Consider the following 6003-nt stretch of genomic DNA (forward strand, 5'->3'; position numbering starts at 1 on the left):
ATTTACCCTTCCTTGTTTTGTATATTGTGTTGCTAGCTTACTGTCAATGCAGTTTTATAAAATTTTGGCATTCAGTTTCAATTTGATATCTGAAGTAGCAGTGATTGAAAAGTTACACTGAATCTTAGTTCTTTACTGATGACACTACTTGTAGTATCATCAGTAGTATATTTATTGTTTCAGTATCACTCCCTTTTTAAAAAAAAGTAATTTTCACAATTTCTTCCCATCCCAACACTTCTTGAAAGTCTCATTATCTTTGCCCTGCATTGATGATCCTCCTTGATTCCATTCGCCTTCTAATCAAGAATGTTCTGCTGTGTCAAGCAAACAGCTGTGTTGTGTGCATACCATTAATTAAGATGCAAAGAGAAAAGTAATGTCACAAGAGAGCTGAGTTGGGTAGTGCATATGCAGATTCAATGCATTTTCCTGTAACCAACAGACAAGTTGATTGAGTAAAATTGCTATTTTCTGGTTGTCTCTTCTGTCAGAGCCTAGTATACTCTTGTCTGCTCCTTATTTCTGTCGGACGTTGGAAAAGCAAGTAAATAATGTAAGACTGATGAAAAAGGAGACTAAGAATTGAATGAAAAAGGAGACTAAGAATTGAATGCTATCAGCGCACTGACAGTCTAAAACGCTCAATCTCTCATGGTATTTTTTGTTTAAACATTCAACAAGAAAAGAAAAAAATGAGTCTTCTTCGGCCCAATAGCTAAAATACATCTGGAAGGAATAGTAGTCATTTTAGACAATAATCTAGACAACTCAGGGATCTTTCCAAAAGCAATTAATAGAACTACTTTATGGTGATTTTTGTGTCTATTCCTATTAAATCCAGCAGTAACTTCTATAGCATTTCATGTTCTACAATACAGAAGTCTGGTGAGAGATCAAATGGTATCAGTAAGAGCAGCTGACTTCTCTGTTCTTCTGAGCAGATTATGAACCATTAACATTATTGACATCTTGCCCAGGTCTAAATCCTACTTGGCTGTAGATCAAGAAACTGGAAAGGACAGTAGATGCTGTTGGTGTTGATCAAACAGCACCTTCCCAATGACCTTCCTCAAAAGGAGTGGTTAGATACTAAACCATAATTAAGAGAAACCTTAAAGACAAGAAATGGTTTCTTGCGTAGGGGTTGGATTGTGGGATATTTGAGGGTTTCTGTCAAGGAAGGCATGAAAAATCTCCACCGGAGGTATCCTGGAAAAGCAATGCCACATCCAAGGAATGTGTCCGCCTTTCCGAAAAAATATTTGGAAAAACGGATGTGCTCTTTCACCATCCCTGTAAACCTCGTTTTATGAGGCATAAGGGATGTGTCGAAAGAACAGGTTTTTCTGAAATTTGGCACCGTGTAGACACGCCAAATTTTGGAAAAGCCTCTTTCGACAGAGAAACGGAAAAAGATGCGCAAATTGCGGTTTGCAATTTGCGTATCCTTTTCCAACTTACCTTTGTAGTCTATACGTAGTTTCAGGTATTCTCATCTGGTTAATTTTATGAGGTAAAGTTGATTCAGACTCCTCACAATGAGGAAGTGCCCATAGGGAAATTGACTAACAGCAATCTGGATTCTTTTTATGGGCTACCATCTCAAACAGTTGTAGGGGTTGTGACTTCATAGAGATTATCACAGAGGAGAAAGATCTCTGTCCATTTGATTTAGGAATTAAATAAATTCTTGTGTTACGATTAGTCAGATTCAGTGTCCAAATCTTTACCCCTTCCTTTCCTTTGTAGACTCTGTATCTTTACTGCTCTTCTTTCAGAAAATGTTTGGCAATCACAATGTCATTGTACTTGTAAACTCCCTAGTTGATTACGCTTCACTGTAGGGCTCCATCTTTCTTCTGGAGGAAGTCTGGGTTCTGAAAAGAGAAGAGGAACCAGTGTGTGGATAAGACTTTTTATTTCCAAAAGAAGCAATGTAAAAAGTGTTTACAATACTGTATATCTATCTACATGCTCATGAACCATGTAGGAATAATTATTTTAAATCCCCCCCCCCTCCCAGGAACAGGATAAAATATAAATTCCTGACAGCTAGATTTCCCAGACAGCTAACATTTCTGAATGCGTATAGATAGAACTTGGTTCCCTTAGCAACCAGAGTCACTTGAAAGCTCTTTAAACTGCCTTTCATTTATACAGGTTCTCTCTTATTGTAGCCGTTGGTCAATCAGGTAGCAAAGAGAAAAATAATTATCAGGTGGACTAAAATAGAGCAAGCTAGCAGATACTGTGGGGGGGGGGGGGGGTGAAGTGTGACTACTTACTGTTTTCCAGATGTCTAAAAAGAGGTCTCGCAAATGATCACAGTCCTCAAATTAAAGCTCCTAGCTGGACTTCAAGTTTTTAGCTTTCCTCAGTTTAATTTACAAATCTCAAAAGATTATTCCATTGTCAGGGAACAATATTGGAAACTTTAGCAGAAAATGAGAAGGTTCCTCCCCCTCCCCCCCATTCAACAGGACTTCACAGCCTGATCATCTGGCAAAATGGCAGAAACTGCAAGTAGCTTGCAGACACACCACTTGCCTGCCATGATCCAGTCAGTTCTCAGAAAATGAATAGGATTAGTACTCAGATGGGTGATCATAGAAGATATCTAATCGTCTGAGATGGTGGTCAGTCCCTTGCTATTGTCTGGCATGTTGGTGCTGGGGATAGTAATGCTGGTGATTCAGCAGTTTTTACTCTCGCATCTGAATCAGTACTGAATTAATGTCCTAGTGTGTTGTTAGAGGGCACTGTACTACTGGATATGCCTTGTTTTTGTTTTCTAGTGAGATGATGAGTCTGAGGCTCTGCCTGCTTGTTTTCACTATAGATACCAGAGCATACAGGAAAACGATGTGTTAATTAGCTCACAAAGTGAAGCATTTGACACGAGATGCCAAATGTATGATTGCCCGTGCAACCACATTGATGTTGCATAGGTGACCATACATCCTGCTACTTTGTGCATCTAGTTTGTGTAGTACCAGAGGCAGGGATTCTATGAGAGAAATATGTGGTTATGGAGTACCACAGCACGTATGCACAAGGGAAACAAACCTGCATTTTAAAACATGTTGCTTGCTTGAATTTGCAACTGAAATAAGACTCTTTAAATATACTATTTTATATGTATTCTCCTATTCGTCTTGGTGTTTTGACAGTTTATACTTAGCTAAATCCAAATGTAATTTCATGGGTTAAAGAAAATGCACTTCTGGCTTTCGGCTTTTTTCCTGTTGAATTTCAAAGGCCTGCAGCAAAGAATGAAAGTGGTAGAGCTCTTAAAGTTGCAAGAAACTTTTGCAATGGAAAGTGTTACTCTAAATACAGTGTAGCTAGCTCCCACATAAATGGTATTCTTCCTAAGAGAAAGGTAAAACCACAGTGGCCTCATGAAACTCCACCTCATTTACTTGCCACTCAAAAGTAGGGGACTGTTACTCCATTCAGTCAAGGATAAGGTTGCCAATTTTGGTTTGACATATTCCTGGAGATTGCATCACATGATGTAATTTTTAATTCCTGGTGACTCCAGGACAATCTGGGAGGACTGGCGACCAGTGTTCCCTCTAAGATGTGGCAGCACAGCTTCACAGGTGATTAATCAGTTCTGACCAGCAGTCAGCTCCATGCATGGAGCCCTGATCCTCTGACTGGGTGGGGCTGATTAATCAGCTGTGAAGCTGTGCTGCCATCCAGCTTAGAGGGAACTCTGTTGACAACCATAGTTAAGGATGAGCATACCTGTTAGCATACACTTTCAGTACATGAAGATCCTTTGAGATGTATAAGCCATAGCTATACTCAGTACCTATCTAGCACAAAGATGGAGAATAGAAATTGGGAAGAAGGTTGGTCCCTTACCTAAACCGTTGAGGACAATAATTAATCTAAATGCATTTATTTACCCTTTTCATTTTAGATTTGTCTGGAACATTCAAAATAGCAGGCTTTTTTCCTCCCATAAGAACATTTCTAGTCCACCTACAGTAAGTGGAGAACAAGAAACCACTTCCTCCTCTGCCATCTTCAATATAACAATCATAAGTCTCACTTTATTGATAAATTGACCAGAATGCTGCCTCATACTTTTCAGAATGAAATAATATTTTATTATAAAACACACAATGCAATGGCTAGCCACAGTGGAGCTGACAGCCTCTGTGGGCCCCTATGCAAGGTGGAGGGGGCCGGCTCTGTGCTCCCAGGAGGGGAGAGGCCCAGGGCAGAAGGGGTGGGGTGGAGGACAACTGGCTCTCAGTGCTGCTTCTACTGTGGTGTGCCCTTCCTCCGAGCCCTCAGTGCTGCCTAGAAGGTGGTGCACCCCACCCCAGCTCTTTGTGCTGGCTGGAGCACATGGCCCAACACATCATCAGCAATGTAAAGGGCCCAGGGCTGTGGACATCACTGCTGCTACTGCAGCAACAGCCAGAGCCCTAGGTCCCCTAGAAATGCCAGACTCTGGGTCAATTATCTCCTCTATCCCTCCACTGTTGGTGAGCCTGGTTAGCCAATGTGTGTTAAAGACATTGCTACATTCTGGCTCATAGATATCTATTCCATTGGCAAAATGGAAACGTTCCAATAAAATGGTAAAAGTAATTGAAAATTACTGAATTACATTTAAGATGACAAGTGACAGCCTATTGAACACTTCAATGTAAGATGAATAGATATCCCAATTTTATAGGGTCAGGCCCAGTATTCAGGGCTTTGTCTCTCAGAGGTGCCTATTACTCCCCATCCCAGCATGATTTTTTCCACACTTGCTCTCTGGTCACTCTACTTCTGTCAGGTCCAGCTTAAAGAGTGTCTGGTGCCTGTGCACTGTGGAAACTGGGGAGTCCCCACCTGCTGTAAACTAGACTGCACAAGCTTCCCCGCTCCATACATACTCCACCCAACACAGAGCCCAGAAATCCCCACTCCTCACCCCTAAATGCCTCTTCCACCTCACAAATGACCCCAACATCTCTCACACACATCCCAGAAGTCCTGACACGCATCACACTCATTGGAGTCCCCAACACCTCCGTTCCACCAGTCAGAACCTCTAACATCTCACTCTACTGCTCCCTCACACCTAGTGCTGCCGTAGCACCAACTCATACCTCTGACCACAGGAGCTCTTGCTTGCCTCCCAACAGCCCGTTTATCCCCACCAACAACTCACCAGTAGCTTATTGGCTTCCTCCAGGATCCCCCTGGCTATTTAGTGCTTTGCTCCCATTCACAGACTAGGACACTTATTCCCAGTCCTAGTGGCCCGGTTCCGCTCACTCCCATCAACTGCCCTGCATTCACACAACTCCCACACCACTCAAGTTTAGCACAGCTGTCCCTCTATCATATCAGAGGGACAGCCAGGCCAAATTTGAGCAGTGCTACGCAATTTTTTTTCTCCTTGTCATCAGGTGTCATCCTTACGGCATCTGTGGAAGTACCTATTAGTTAATCCAGGTTTGACTTCCATATGGGGGAAGAAGAGAGGCAGTGGGGAGCAGCTCCTTTCGTGGCAGCCCATAGGTCAATACTACATATTTAAAATGTGTATGACTCACTAAGGGACATTTTTGTCTTTCATCTGTTATGCTGGTGGTAGTTTCAAAGTTATTTGAAATGCTATAGCTATGTCTATGTATCGGGGACCAGAGAAGCATGCTCTGACACATGGTTTGGTTTTGGCAAAACATCATGCATTGTGATTTGGTTTTCAAGATTTAGTTAGTCACTCGTAACTCTTCAGCAGAAATCAGAACAGGGAGCAAAGTCTCTGCATTACAAAAGGCAGCAAGAGGAACACTCGCAGCTCTGTTGAATGCCACCAAAATGCACATAAGAACATAAGAACGGCTGTACTGGATCAGACCAAAGGTCCATCTAGCCCAGTATCCTGTCTGCCGACAGTGGCCAGCACCAGGTGCCCCAGAGAGGGTGGACCAAAGACAATGATCAAGCGATTTGTCTCCTGCCATCCACACTTATCAGTCT

The sequence above is a fragment of the Pelodiscus sinensis genome, chromosome 2 (assembly GCF_052426305.1).
Source record: "Pelodiscus sinensis isolate ZL-2025 chromosome 2, ASM5242630v1, whole genome shotgun sequence".
NCBI lineage: Eukaryota > Metazoa > Chordata > Testudines > Trionychidae > Pelodiscus > Pelodiscus sinensis.